Below are 16,872 nucleotides of genomic sequence, written 5' to 3'. Positions count from 1 at the left end.
GGGAAATAGGACAAATAAAGCTGGATGGCATTTTATATTAAATACTAAAGAAAAGAAGTGGATCATTAAGCTGGGTGGTCTATTCCCACTGGGTCTAAATGAGAATCTATGAACAACCAGTGAGCTTTAATTTTGTTTCTACCTTATGGTATAAAAAGCCATTGAATTTCACTGTGATTTTTATTGACACTGATGAAGGCTATTTAATTTGTTTAGCCAAAACCGGTTTGTTACTGCTCTGTTCATACATGCTTTAATAAAGCATTTACATATCACAGTCTGCTGGCCATTTGGTTTTTGACTATGTCTGCAATACACCACATTACTGTTTGTGGCATCACAAATATACAGCCATCCCTTTGTGTAGGATGTTTCACAAATACTTGTCATATTCTGATGGGTAAGAAGGATGCACCTAAACACAGCATCCATCAAAAGGAGACCACAATGTTAAATTTAATGATTTTATTACTTTATTCCTAACTCCCAGCCCATACCATCTATGTACCAAGGGGATGATTAACAGCATAATTCCACATCTCAACAGTAAAATTAATTTACCTCTTTGTTAGCCAGGGTAGATGACTGAACCACATGGACCCTTTTGAGACTCAGGCTCAGAGCTCTGACTGTTTAAGTGGCAAATAGATATCAGCCTCAATACAGACTTCATGCTGGATGAACAGAGTGGAGAAGCAGTCATTCCCTTGCACAGAGATGGCATTTCAACAAACCCAAATATTTATAAGCCCATAAGGCTGATCAGTCTCATCTGCAAGGCTATGGAAAGGATCATTATGGAAGTAATAAATAAGGATAAAGGCAGCCTATAGAGTCTCCAGCCAGTCTTGTTTGGATTCATCAAGGAATGGTCCTGCCTACTAAACTGGTCTACTTCTTTGAAAAAGTTACTGAAGCAACAGAAAAGGGCATTATGAAAAGTATATCACAGACAAACTCTCCCCAACAAAATGTCAATCCCTACATAATTTGTTGCATAGAAAATTTTCTCGCAAATAGAACCTAGGAAGTTAGGCTAGGCATCTTTACCTCTGTCCAAAAGGCCTGCCACTAGTGGAGTACCCCGGGGTTCATTCCCCTGAGATGTTATCAGACTATGTTCAGCATCATGAAAAGTGTATTATACAAAGTTATAGGTCTAACACTGAACAGTTTGCTTAGTTTTATATTAAACAGTCACTACTACCTTCATACCTAGACTGCAGGAAGAAGTTAGACACTATGTCACACTTGGGTATTGTAGATGATCTCATCTAAATGTCAATCCCTATGTAACTTGTTCAGTAGCAAACTGGCTCACAAATAAAACCAAGGAAGTTAGGATGTATAGTTCTACCTTTTCTAAAAGGCCTGTCACTAGCAGTGTACCCCAGCATTCAGTATTTGGACCATTCCTCTTTGGAATTTGCTTTTTGAATGTCAAAGCTAATGTTAAGGGTTTGTGACTGACCATTTTTGCAGATGACTGCAAACTCAGTGCCACCATAAACTCTCCAGAGGGCACCAAGATCCTCCAAGAGGACCTGCACAAAACAAATGCTCATGTCAAAACCATGGACTAAAACTAAATGCCAAGAAGTATATAATCAGATCCTTCAACAAGCATGACCCCCCGTGTAACTATCACATTGACAACATATCTCTGAAAATTGATCCCGTAGTTAGGGATCTTGGCATCTGTCCTGACAATGACCTGTTTCTTGATCACCATGTATGCACTGTTGTAAGGAAGTTCAATTTCATTGCACAACTTATTTCTAAAGGTACTGCATCCAGATCCAGAGATGTAATCAGCCCACTGTAATTAGCATTCATTATGACAATCAATGAGTACAATGCCCCATTCAACATGTGACTGTCCAAACACTTGTCAGAACTGGAATGACCACAATGCTTTCTCTCTAAAAGATCAAGGATATAAATCATAAAACTTTGCTTGCTCCTCTTTTCTGTACCATGCAATCTACAGAGAGGTGATCCCTGCCTCACTTTTAGAGCTGCACCAGACCCTGTTCTATCAGAACCTTTACACATTTGCAAGTCCAATGGTATCAAAAACACCCACTCAAGTTATCTCAATCTCTTTTGCAAAATAAATATAACATATTAGAGACATAGGTTTATATCACAGAGAATCCCACTTTATGGCACAGTCTGCCATTCCAGATAAAGCAGAATACTTTCCTTACTCTATTCAAATGTAATTTGAATGAATGGATAAATTTATTTCTGATTTTGTACTCCTGTCTCTCATGGATAGGGGAAATGTGTAAATATCCCAACATATCCTTGTTTGGCACATCTCTGGGTTATTCATATGCAGAATATAAAAGCTACAAGCTGCCATGGGATTGTAAGGCTACACTTTGTAAGATTCTCATAATAACCTAGTAAGTATCTATGAACATATATCTATCTATTTCTAGATAGCTAGATTGATATATATATGTATGTGTGTGTGTGTGTGTGTGTGTGTGTGTGTGTGTGTGTGCGTGCATGCGTGTGTGTGTGTGTGTGTGTGTGTGTGTGTGTGTGTGTGTGTGTGTGTGTGTGTGTGTGTGTGTTTGTGTGTGCATTGAATTTAATTGAAAACACCCAAATATCAACATTCACACCACTGACCAGAAAATACTGACTTTGCAAATGTTGACATGCTACTAGGCTGGCCAACAATCTCAGCGCATCAAAATTAAAAAAATAAATAGTACCCCCAGCTAAATATATATACTAACACTGAGATTACACAATTTCAGAAAAAGGGCATACTTCCCAACTACTAAAATCATGCACTATTGTACACCTGTTGACCTTCTGTATAGCTGACCAACTTTTGTCACCTAAACATATGTCAGCCATACGTGGAATCAATTTAATTCAGTTTATCCATACATATATATATTTATGTTTATGCACATGTGTATCTGTGTGTGTGTGTGTGTGTGTGTGTGTGTGTGTGTGTGTGTGTATGCACAGTTATCAAAACAATGTGCTTACTTTGGAAGTCACCGAACCTATGCTGTGCCTGTATTGTCCGGGTCTTAAAAGCGATATTGCTTGCAAACTTACGTAAATCATACAGTTATGTTCATTTTTCACTCTAGTCAGAAAATTATGTTTTAAATGTCATGTTCTGAAATAACCATGTTTGGGAAGTAGATCACATTAAAAGCCAGCTGGAAGGTCACAACTCCTACAGATTTCCAACACTTGAGATTAAATATTCTTTTTGTATTTGTCATTTATTAAAAAACATGTTGTTAAAACATGTTATACATAAAGATATTACTACAGTACTGTGCTGAATATGTGAGCGCACTAATCTATTTTGAGAACTGTGACTGTGGCTTGTTTAAATCCCATACAGGCTGCTAATCTCACAATGCTCTTTGCTTAATCCATTTTACAAGAAAGGTGTATGGCTTTCCAGCACATGCTCTTATAATAAATTGCTCTCAGTATTACATTCTTCACAAGGGCAGCAAAAATGCTGCAAGCTTATTGCATTGTTTTATTTCTATTTAGACATGAGCTTGCTATTTATTATTGTTTCTGTGTTCTAGAGTTCATTATTGTTGCAAGATATGTTATTTTTGTTCCCCTTTAGAAGTTATGCACTATATCGTATATAGTTATATTGGACCATGTTTTGTTTGTGATCACTGTTGCCATCAGGCACTAGAAACCCTCCTATCATATACAGACACTTTTAGATAAGTAGATACCCCCAATCCCAAGCAAAGAAACCATGTCAGGAAATTTCCATGAAGTGAAATATAAGCAAATATCTCATTGTAAAGTGCTGTCAACAAGGGAAGCAGTTTGCTTTCATTTTATTTTGTCAGTAGTAAACCTCAAATCAGAGCCAACTTTACATGCTAATGAAAATACCTGAGGTATATAAATAATTACATGGGAGCACTACAAGTGTTCAAGTCCCAAGCACTTGAAAACTACTGTCTTGAAGCCAGGGGGCTTGAGCACCTTGTAGCTCATGTCAAGCTGTTGCTCATACATACACTCAAATATGAGTTCAGAGAAACAACCAAGGGGTAGGAACAGGAAAGAATTTCAAATTTAAGAAGCAGGAGGAGGATTTTAGGGTTAGGGAGTGGGAAGGGAGTTCTAGGGTTGGGAAGTGGGAAGGGAGTCTTAGGGTTGGTGATTGGGAAGGGAGTTTTAGGTTTAGGGAGCAGGACGGGAGTTTCAGGGTTAATGAGCAATTGGGGAATTTAGATTTATTGAGTTCTTGGTTTAGGGAGCGATCAGGGACTTTAGGACTGTAAGGGCAAGTGGAGGTTTAGAGAAAAGGAGAGAGGACTTGGGTTGGGAACTGGGTAAGAGATTTAGGATTAGCATTTAGATTCTGGTAGGAGTATATAGCTTTACAGGATTGAGTTTTAGGAGAGCTACATAGATATCAGAAATTCAGCTAGTGGAAGTTCGAGTACCTGCTTTTCTGAGCAAGTGACAGGTTTGCTGCTAGCTACTAGCATGTGAGCACCTGTAGGAGACTCTAATTGCCCAATATGCATTTTGATCTGGACATATGAAACCTTGACTTAAAAGGCACAGTGGAACCAAAACACCGAACACTGATGCTTGAAATGTTGAAAGGGTGCAATCTCTAACTGAAAGCATGTTTTTGTATGTGGGGCAAGCCCCCCAGCTGTATTCCCCATGTGGGAAGAAAGCTCCTCATACCACCTGAACTTATTTATATCAATTCCACTGTTGTACAAATGGGAAGAAGGGAGAAATCTTCCAAAAGAAAGGGATCACTGCCATTGCACAGATAGAAGCTACATCAACAGTCATATAATATGGAAAACTGTGATCAGCAGTTTGTTCTTTTTGTGTCTTGTGATTTGGACACTTGACACTTGGTAAATTTGATGTTGACCATTTGCATGAGGTCTAAAGCGGTTGACATAAAATATTGTCCTTACTTTCTGCATTTGTCACAAGGCACCATGATGTGTCGGTCCATGATCTTAATGGTACTGTAGCTACAAGTCATTCTGGTTCCCATAGTCACTCTTTCATTGCTTTATCATCAACAAAATTCACAAAAGCAACTGGAGAATGAAATCATAAGAAAACAGTCAGCTAACAGCTGATGAGCAATACTGTGCATATAAATCAAAATTAATAATTATTTTTTTTTTACAGAGATTTAATAGAACTTGAAAATACAATTAGTATCTGAGGAGCTGCAGAGGAAATCATGGGTAGAATATTGAAAACCTTACTGTTTAGGGCAAATCATTTATGAGCATGCAACTTACCTCTTATTTTCATTAATGCTATTGAAGAACAGTTGCATGAAATAGTTCACATCTCCATCCGAAAATTGCCGAACCATTAGTATTCTTATAATGATAGCTTGGGCCATACAGCATGAAGAATTTGAAGACTAAGTTCTCAGCTTTTTATACCTTTAAGGTCTGGGGTTTGCCCTAACATCTACTTATAGCATATGTAGAGTTTACTTGTTCGCTGTCTCTATGCCTGCATGTCTTTTTTTTTCTTCTTTCCTTCTACCTCCCAAAAAACATGATGTTTGACTGAAAAGGGGTCTGTGTTGACTCAGTTAATTTATTTGTTTAATAAATCAATTTTCTTTTATTTTAATTCAACCTGTCCTAAAATGTCTTCATTTTGTAAGAAGGAATATAAATGGTTCCTAGTAAGCTGATTTCATTTGTAAATGACAGAGGTAAGGATGGTTCTCTGCAGCCAGGAGATTTTCTAAAACATCACTGTTTATACTTGTCCCACAACTAGCCTTTTTCATGCATTTTTTTCATACTTTGAGAAATGCCAGATTATCCTGTTTTGCAGTCTTGCCTCTTGGATCATTTTCTTATATGAACTCCACCATTAATATGAACTCTGCCACAAAAGGCTATGGAGACATGTCATCTAAAGGACCAGACTGTCTCAATCTAACTGGAAGTGTCATGCAATAATGTTTTTTACTTTTATGATAACTATGCAAGACTTGCTATTTAAAAGTGTTTGTTTTTCAAAGATAGCCAGATAGTGCATTTATACAGAGTGGGCCAGTTACCACAAATGACTTTATATTCATAGTCAAGAATGGTAACACAGCAAATAAAAATCAAAAAGTTATGATTTAGACATTTACTAGTGAAGGAGAGTGAAATCTTCAAATGTGAAAACATATAAAATTACATTTGCAGATATATGCATGCTAGTGTCTCATCACATTGGTCCCATTTTCAACTATTCCTCTCCATTTTCTGACCCCATACCCAGCATTGTCATAAGAGTTAGACAGTAACTGGAGAAGGAAACCATGAAAGGAGCAGTAAAGAGCCAGCCATGGTGGTGCTGGGGAAATGTTGGCTGCTTCTTTGTTACTATTTCAGCATGGTAAGAGCAATCCACCTTAGTACAGGAAGGTTGATCATGAGGGATGAATGTATGAAAAGATGGAAAGAAGTCAGTGTGATGACGTGAGGTGATGCCATCCATGCCAGGGAGAATGGGGCAGTTCATGTGTGACATATGCCATCATGGTTGCCTGGAGTTGTGTGGCTGATTTTGTGTCATTTGACTATCACACTGACTTGTACAGATGCTTGTGTTAAAAATGTATCAACAGTGTTATTATATCTGATAATATGTTTATGTTTAAACAAATAATTCTGGAAGGGAAGAGTAGAAGCTTTTCAAATTGTTCTATAATTTTCAAATACTGCAACAGATCTTAGCAAAGCTCTGAGTATATATTGTACCAGAGTCAGGTGATAAAATGTGATATCATTCCATAACCAGCACTGAGAGGATGGAACTCACACAGTAGCTTATTTTGTGTTGTTTTCTTTGGAATCTGATATAAAAATTTATGACTGTTATCACAGTTTAGTTAGTTGAGTTCAGTTTAGTTGGAAGCTCATTATCTTGCTTGTAGAAGTAAGCATCTCAGCATCTAATCTTGCCATGCTGTATTAATTAAGTTAACTAGGGAACAGTTATTCTTCAGTCAGGAAATACAGTGAGCTTAGTTAAATAGTGTTTTTCTGCATTTGTTAGAATCTCTTAAACTATTATTTTTATTTATCCTGTGATTAAAACTCTGGTGTTTATTGTACGTAGATATTTAGTATTCTCATGTTTTTCTATTTTATTATTTATTATTGCAGATGGTCTTTTAGAGAATACTTTTAACATCTTGAGAGTACTTGTGCTTGTTTTAGTGATGCTCTGCCCAGTCTGAAAAGCCTTGCTGTGTTGGTTACACTCTACCATTTATATTAGTCTTGATTTTACTCAGTATAATTGGATATCCTTGTAAGACCCTTAGAGTGGTTGACTGGTGTCAGTATTGTTACTTTATAGTCTGGGTATCAGCCTTTTGCAGGAGTGTGTGTGTGTGTGTGTGTGTGTGTGTGTGTGTGTGTGTGTGTGTGTGTGTGTGTGTGTGTGTGTGTGTGTGTGTGTGTGTGTATGTGTGTGTGTATGTGTGTGTGTGAAAATCAAATACCCAGGTGTGGGTTTGTCAGCCATTTGGTACTGGGACATAATGCTCCAAAATGAGTCTTGTTTGGGATCTGGAGAGACAGAGAGTCCAGTCCCAGGTCTGGAGCGTGTTCCCTGTGTGCTCTTGTGGAAAACTGTGCTTGATGCAGAGAGCTGCATTTGAAAATACTGTGAAAATGCATTCCTGTTTTTAGTGACTGTCTCTTATCAGTGTCAGTGGTGAGGATTGAATCTCCTTGATTACTGGCCCAGGGTAGAGAGACTGTCACAGTCAGGTAAGCAATATTCTCCTCAAAATGGGAGAGAAAAGGACCAAGTATTAAAATCCATGCAAACTTCTCTGTGTCTGTACATTTTAAATAACAAGCACTTTTTTTCTATCCATGAGTTAGATTGCATTGGAATGAAAATAAATACAATTTTATGGAAAACATTAATGTCGCTGCCAGCAAATAGCATCGCTTTCCTTGCGACTATAAAGTTAGCTATAGGCTAAAGACAAAAATAGCTATAAGTGGCCATCCATACAAGTGTGAGAGAGTATTTTATATTCATAGACAATTAATTTGCAAATATTGTGAGGCATTTGTGGCATAGACAGATAAATTCCTTGTTATGATCCCACCAACATTTGTATTCCTAGGAGTGGAGCCTTTATTTAATCTTGTGAGTCTAAATGACTGGAAAAGATGTGAACGAGGAATCACAAAGCATATCATAAATTACTTTGCAAGGGATCTGCAGTGTTATCTAATAACTGATGTGTTGGCCAGATAGCCTTAGAGAAGCAAAGGCCTACTACATAAGCAAGGCATACATTAAAGTATTGTATTTACATATACAGGCATATAGGGCAGTCTAGTAACAATGAAATTGTTGGATCACATTTCAAACTGCTGCGGAGATCACTTGTGACAAATAGTGGAGCAGCAGCTTGTTATAGTGAACTTATTATAGGTGATAATGGTTTATTGGGCTGTTGAATACATGCTATTTGTGTCTATGATTTCTCTACTGATGATTTTCAAGCCTTGTTTTCAACTATATAGTAGACTTATGCAATGAGTCACTGCTGCATTTCATAAATGCACTGTAATTCAGCATGCATTGCTCCATATTGAAACACACTGGGCACTGTAGGCTATTGTGAATACTATAACATGGCATCTTTAAAAGTTGGGGCTTGAATCTTAAATTTAAGGGGCTACCAGATGAAATATTTAGTGAAATTAAAATTAATTAAATCAAATGTCTTAGGCCAGTTCCATGGCATCCTGAGCTAAATTCCTAGTTAGGACTCAGCCATCCAAGGTGTAATCAGTGGCTCAGATTCTGGAGGGCAGAATATTCCTACTTGTCTCTCTCAGGGGTGAGGTACAGGTGCATATGCAACAGATTCTTTGGAATACCAAAATAACACATTAGGACTTGCTACAAGGAGGGGGGGGGGGGTAAATGTTAACTGAAGTGAGTGACAAACCCTTGCTATGTCCCATTGCACTCCATACCCTAGAACATCAACGTTGAATTTGCATTGAGAAGGCAGGGTTCAAAACAGAAAGTCTCCATCCCTGCATATGGTTGAACTGCACAGTGTTTGTCTTTTACTTACAGAGGACAAATGGGCTATAGGGGTCTCATCTCCAGGGGACAACTGAGCTAACCCCAGCATCCAGGCAAGGGTAAGGACTCGATAGTCAAAGGTAAATGAAGCAAAAGAAAAGCCATTGTTTTAATAGACATTAAAGCTACTTACATATATTGTGAAAACAAAGCTTTTGTTTCTCAAAAATTGCAGAGGTCTTCAGCTGCTGAAGTATAATAATATAGGGATGTTATTATTATCTACACATAAACATTCAAATGTAATATTATACTGCTATAAACTTTACAGTAATACTTTCATTGAGACAAGTGTAGGCTTGTCTGGCTTGTATGGTGGTTAATTTCCTTGCTGTTTCTAATTAGCTATTGAAACCACATTTATTGTAAGGAAGCTAATGTTCCTGTAGGCATTTCTGGCATATAATATACTATGTGATGTATATAACAGATCAGATATAATATGCTTGCATTTGTTATTCATACATAATGAAAAGTTAGATTTAATTTTGCAATATTTAAATACATTTTTTCTTAGATATTGTGCCTAACAGACTTGGTAAATAAACAAAATTTTCACTGGCACTCAATGCCAAGTACTTTATTTTTTCAGTTAACAAAAGCTGAACATGATTACTGTTGTTACTGCAACCATTTCTTGACATTGGATAGTAGTGTGGGAATAATGGATTTATGATCACTAAGAACTTTTCCAAGTTTCTAGAATCATTTTTCAAAATCATTGCTAAATTTGTATGATAAAGTAAATCTACTACTATGATGAAACTGTATATTCTTTTAAACAGATGTCTTATTTTTATTTAGTCAGTACTTGTATTGCGTGTTGTTGTTTCTGAGTGAAATTATAGAAGACATTTTATTTTAAATTGTATCCATGACACTTCAAAGCATTTATGCCTGTATCATATAATTAGCCAGGACAATGGCATCACAGTATCAGACAATGTCTGCAGGGTTATTATAAACAAGAAAATAAATGCAGTTGATGCAAGCTGGAGACTTAAAATGTCCTACCCCTTTTATTCAGGTGCATTCTCTTAACTTAAGGTATTAACCCGTTCCTAAGATGACCTGAATGCTCTATAAAAGCAGTAAGAAAACAACTAGGAATTTCGATATAGAGCTAAATAAAATAAATAATTAAATAAGCCAGCACAGCACTTTGTATTGTTGCTTCACAGTGCTTTATTCTTCACTCTGGTTGGTGGCTGCTGTTTCTCCTGTATAGAGTCTGCACATCTCCCCTATGTCCATATGGTGTTTTGCCAGGTGCTCCAGCTTCCTCCCACATTCCAGAGACATGTTGTAGACAATGGATAGTGGTAGGTTATAAATGCCTGGCCCTCAATGTCATGATTGGATACAGGACACCATTATTCTTTTGGGAAAACTTAGCTAGGCTTAGAAAGGCCCCCTGGGTCATTAGCCTGATAACAATCTATGAATATTTGAATTGGTGATACTGTTCCTTTCTAATAGGTGTGTTTGTACTGTGTGAGAAAGAATGTGCCTGTATGCATCCTGTGATGATTTAGTTCCCTTTTCAGGGCGTGCTTGAAGGTGCTTCTCTGCCTTGTGCCATCGGAGTTTTGTCTAGCTTTCCATTGACCTGCATTGAATTAAGTGAATAAAGAACTTATTAAATATGGTACTACTAACAAAGTCATTTTTTCAGTATCCATTTAGCATTCATATATTCATAGTAAAGGTAGGTTAATTTGTAAACTAAACAAACTTGGCAGTAGTGCCATGACATTGTTTATAAAGAAAATGATTAAAAAAGTTAAACATGATTATTCTTATTGTAGCTTACACTTTGAGTAGCTATGGAATCTTCCAAATGTCTGTTGAGAAAATGCAGAATAGTATAAATGGTTATCATTAGTGTTTTTTTGCATTACTGTTGTTATTATTATTATTATTATTATTATTATATTTAATATCAAGAAAATCATAGCCTTTTCTGGCTTTAGAAATGTTAGTAATGTGATGGATAGTTAAATGTTTTACTGTATGGGTAAGCAAGCCATATGTGAGTTAGCATCATTTTAATGTTAGTCTATGTCTCCACTTTATGGCCTTATGTTTGGTCTTTTAAGCATATCATATCTAATGGAAAGGAACATTGTTGTTTCATGGAGTGCATAGTAAAATTCCCACCCACTGTAGAGCTGGAAAGATTTTCATCACTAGTACAAAACACTTTGTTTGATGAACAGTCTGTACTAATAATGGTCCACAGATGTAGCCTGCTGGACCTCTGACAATATTATATTGATTTTAGACTTTGAGGGAACATGGGTGAAATTCTTGGCTAGGCTTATAAGGGCCTCTGGGCCAATAGTCTAGTATCATCCTATGAACCTATGAACCTATGAATCTCAGGTGTAGTGTGTGGAAAGACTAATAATATAACCTAATCACTGCTGAATACGTTATTCATTTTTGTCTGTTTATAGTTTTAAACTGAGAGATGTCAATCCCAGTCGCCTGCCTCATGTAACCTTATCATGGTATTGTAATTAAGGGATGGTCAAATCTAAATGATCCCTGCAACAAGAATTGATTCTGGGCAGTTAACAAGCTTCATCCTGTAGTTCTGGGTTTGATTCCCTCACTTTCCACTTGCCAACTATGTGACTCTGAGCAATTCACTTATCTTGACAGTGCTCATGGTTCACCCTCTAAAAAGAGATGTTTGTAACCAGTACACTCACCCAGTTAACAATCTCATAAAAATAAAATTGCTCTTGGCTACTGCATGCTCCAACCAGTGGACCTGAAAATAAGGACAACAGTGAGGACAAGAGGACAGATACACCATTATCTGGGGTGGAGACCTAACACCACCTGGAATTGAAGACAATTATGAGTTATATAGTCACTCTAGTGCTTGCCTACTCAATATATTCCATTAAACTGAGGACATGTTTAATTGCTTCCTTGAAATAATCTCTTTCCTTAATCACAATGTTAAGGCCATTATATCAAAAGGTTGGAAAAAGCTTCAAAGTTCATCACAGAGTGTTTAGAACTCTTAGGTTTCTCAGACCCTAGGGTGGCCATGGTGGTGCAGCGGTTAGCATTGCCACCTCACAGCAAGAGGTTCTCCAGTTCGATTCTCAGCTGGGGTGCCTTCTGTGCAGAGTCTGCATGTCCTCCCTGTGGTCATGTGGGTTTCCTCCTGGTGCTCTGGTTTCCTCCCATATCCCAAAGACATGCAGTAGGCATATTGGACACTCTAAATTTGTCCTAGGTGTGAGTGTGTGCATGTGTTTGTGCCTTCTGTGGAAAGTTGGGCACTGGACTGGCAACTCGACACCGTAAAACTCCACTACCAATCATGAGCGGACAGATGATCCGCTGTGGTGACCCGTAACCAGGAAAAGAAGAAGAAGGTTTCTCAGACCCTGGCTTAATTAATTTTTTTCTCAGCATTATTACAGTTCAGTCTTAATCACATCCACTGTGATGTCATATGTATGGACACACACACACACACACACACACACACACACACACACACACACACACACACACACTGTTGTGTCCCACTCTGGAGACTGAAAAAGTGTCAACCCTAACCACAACAAACAAACATGCTTTGACATTTCTTGACTTTGATAATGCTCATTCCTTTAATCAAATCATCTCACTTCATACCTGACACTACCCTCATAATTAATAAGTACTTGTGAAGCTATGACCAAATGAAATTCTGTGTAATTCTAGCTAGTTCAGCATTTTTAAAAAACCCACTCATGATTTTTAATCAATATATATAAAAGTTCTGGGTTCAGTACTATCTATTTATAAAACTCCTTCAACAATATAAGAATGTCTTGGAAAGATTAAATGTAAAAAGAATCTTAATTCATGCATTACATAGTTCAGAATATAAATCAATGAAAGCTCGGTGTTGATACTGATGACAGATCCCCAAAAAAATAAATAATAGCTTGTTCCTAAAAAAGGTTGACAGCTTGCAATACAGATGCTTATGATTAAAAATAACAATGCAAACTCTGCAAGGCAATACAGTTAGTTAACAAAAATATTTTTCATGTGGTAAAATAAGGTACCTAACAGGCATCTGCCAAATAATTACAATTGCAAGTAACATCCTTTAGTTATTCAATGTATGAGTTAGGAAAATAGTCAAACACCATGGCTGGCCAGCCACAGAAAGCTCGAAGATCTATGTTAAAAGACAAAAAGGATTTTAACCTAACAAGTAACTTAGGCCACCTTCATGTTGTGCTGAGGTCCATGCACTAAGCATGTGCATCTCTCAGTCTCCTTCATTGGGTGCTGTCCTCTATGTATTGCTCATTCATCTTTTAATAAAGATTTGTTTGAACCCTTAACTAGACAAAGTGTATTCATCATGTGACACTCTTAGTCTCCTTCATCAGGCGATATCCTCTATGTATTCATCATGTGACAGGCTCATGCTCCTTCATCTGATGCTGCCCTCAATGCATTCATCATGTCGCAGTCTCACTCTCCTTCATCTGGTACTTTCTTCTATGTATTCATCATGTGACAACCTCACTATCCTTCATCCAGTGCTGTCCTCTGTGTATCCATCATGTGACAGTCTCACTCTCCTTCATCTGGTACTTTCTTCTGTGTATTCATCATGGTGACAACTTCACTATCCTTCATCCAGTGCTGTCCTCTGTGTATTCATCATGTGACAGTCTCGCTCTCCTTCATCTAGTGTTGCCCTCCATACATTCCTTATGTAAACTCTCACATCTTCCTCTACTGCACTGTCCACTCAGAATTCATGTGTTGTGATAACACAGTTGCTGGCAGTTCATGATTTAAACTTCATTGAATATCTCTTCTCATTGGTTAGTATTGATTGTTAGACTCATGCTTTGAGCAGTCAGTGTGCCTCTGAATTTTAGTGGGGTATTATGGAGGAAATTGTAGTCCCTTTTTGCTTAGGAATATGGATCAGTGACCCAGATTCTGATCGCTAGCAATGGACTAGGGCTAAGGTATCCTTATCAAAACAAATCCACTTCCCTTTGCAGATTATCAGTGTCTTGTTCAGCAAGTTTTCAGGATTTGTTCCTTTTCCTGGACAAATAGAACTTTATCATAATGCAACACTTTTCTGCACTTTAGTTAACTGTCCAAGACAACAGAGTCTAGGGGGGGTCCTTGATATGAATATCAGGACCCAAGATAGAAGGAAGCCATTTCTACAGAAATGTTTGCAGATCATGACCATCCTCTTTGTAAAAGGCCAAATATCCATAGCTGCTTCATTAAGTTCTATTCTCCCATGTTCCAACCTTCTCAAGGGAATCAACAAAAAATCCACATTATTCTCTGCTTCTGATAACCTACCAGCTTTATCAGAATGCTCACTTTCTGGACTTCGGTATTTGCTACAGCCTTATACAGATATTGTTATCAGAGTGCTGACTTCCCAGTCTCCAGTACTTGCCACAGCCTTACTCAGATATTGTTGATCATTGGACCAATGTGGCAGAATGTGTGCATATCTGTGTGTGTATATGCATGTGTGTTAGCATGGATTAAGTTATACTTATCAATAATAATTAACTTCAACACTGTATACCAGATGTATTGCCATTAAACTAGCAAACTACATGTGACTGTTCTTCTTATTTATTCCAAATGGGATTTATCCCATTAGAAGAACAACATTCCCCTTCTTTTCTGCCTAAGGCTCGTCTTGCTACAGAAATCCATTCACTTACTCTAAATATGTTGACTTGTATGTATGTAAATAGTATGTAAATAGTGACTTTGTACTGCCATGTTTTGTTCTAAGCTTCTGTTTCTTAACATGCTTCACAAATGCAAATTTTGTATATAATTGTTCCTAACTTCTTATTTAACCCTTCAAAGATTTATTTATATATATTCTTTGATGAGTGAACATTTACCTGCTTTGATCTATGTTATTAGTTGATAAATTTGTCTTGTTGTATGCCTTATGTCTTTGACATTATGACTCAGGCCATAGCTGAAAAGGGTCCATGGACCAGTTCACTTTCTCCACTAACAAATGTTAAATTAGTAAAAAAAATAAATAAGCAAGAAACAAAAATACTAGGCATCATGAGAAATTTACATCAAAATCAAACCCTTTGCAGACATTGATAAACAGACAGTTTTATAAAGCATCCTCTCAGTCTTTATAATTGGTGACTCTGGAAGGATCCCTCTGCCTATTTAGTTTTTTCAGCAGTCTTCAATATCTAGGTAATTTAACAGAACTATTTTCACTGGAGACCTAGTGCCAAACTCACAAAAATTACAATGAGGTGTACACATCTTGTTTACAGAGAAAGCCCTAACATGGTACTTTTGTGTGTAGCCCCTTGCAGCCTACATTGACATTACATGCAAGAACACACTGGATAAATTACCATATATTTTGAAAGATTTGTGGCATTGCTTGGATTGTAAAAGGAATACCAATATTGATGTCAGTGAGGAATTTTGGTTTGTGACTGTTGATGTTATCAATTTGTTTTCCGTGATCCCCTACTAGATCGGGTTGGACATGTTCAGTAATAGTTTGGTGAAATACAGTAATTTACACCAAGTTAAGAGAAGTCTCTTGACAGAATTACTTGAGATGGTATTGTTTGATAACTTCATATTCTTTGACGGTGAATATTATAAACAGACAAACAGGGTTGCGATGGGAGCCAGGTGTGCACCCATTTATGCCAACTTGGTATTAGCAGATTGGGAACAAAATTTTGTTTTCAAATCAGAATATAAGTCCAAAATAATGTTATATTTACGATATTTGGATGACATCCTAATTTTTTGGAAGGGCTCTAAAAATGAAGTAGAAGCATTTATTAGTTATCTGAGCCAAACAACTGAGTTTCTTAAATTTACAAATCACATTGATAAACACAAAATTGAGTTTTTGGATATTCAGCTATATAAAGAAGATGACCAAATACACACTAAAAGTTTCCGCAAAAAAACATATAGTAATTCCTTTTTGCACTATGATAGTTGCACCCTGACCACCAAAAGAAAAATGTGGTAAAGGGGCAAATGATACGGATATCCAGATTGATAAGTCAGGAAACCTGTTTCAAAGCTGAAATGACATATTTGATAGATATGTTTAGGAATAGAGGATACCCGATGGAATTACTTTGTAAATATAGTATAGAGATTGAAAGGAGAAGACAGTGTGATTTTATGCCCATCCTTATGGACAACAACAGAAAACAAAATAATGTTAACATTTCTGTTAAGGACATCAAAATTATTTCTCTGGCATGGTTATGGAGTTTAACTCAACAGGGGCAAAAGTAAGGAATATTATGAATGCTGTATGGGATAGTGGTTTTACCCAAGAAACTAAAGCTGCATTAGGCCTAGTTCCCAGGTTTACTAACAGCAGAGGTTCTAATTTAAAAGAATTGTTTGAGAAAAATTCTATGAATTACGATAATAGAACCTCACGAATGAGTAAATGCGGTACATGTAGTGTGTGCAAGTACATTAATGATGGACCATATGTACAGATTTGCAGTTACAAGAGAACACTAAGATGTCCAGGACACTGTAACTGTAATACAAAGATGGTTGTCTATGTGGCTGCATGCCTAACATGTACCACATTTTATGTTGGGATGATTACAAGGAAACTGAGACTTCATATACTGGAACACAATAGTGACATTAAAAATAACAAAACCACTA

This window comes from Protopterus annectens, chromosome 5.part0 (assembly GCF_019279795.1).
Source record: "Protopterus annectens isolate FY-2018-M chromosome 5.part0, PAN1.0, whole genome shotgun sequence".
Classification (NCBI taxonomy): domain Eukaryota; kingdom Metazoa; phylum Chordata; order Ceratodontiformes; family Protopteridae; genus Protopterus; species Protopterus annectens.
The sequence above is the reverse complement of the archived record's forward strand: the minus strand, read 5'-3'. Positions refer to the sequence as shown.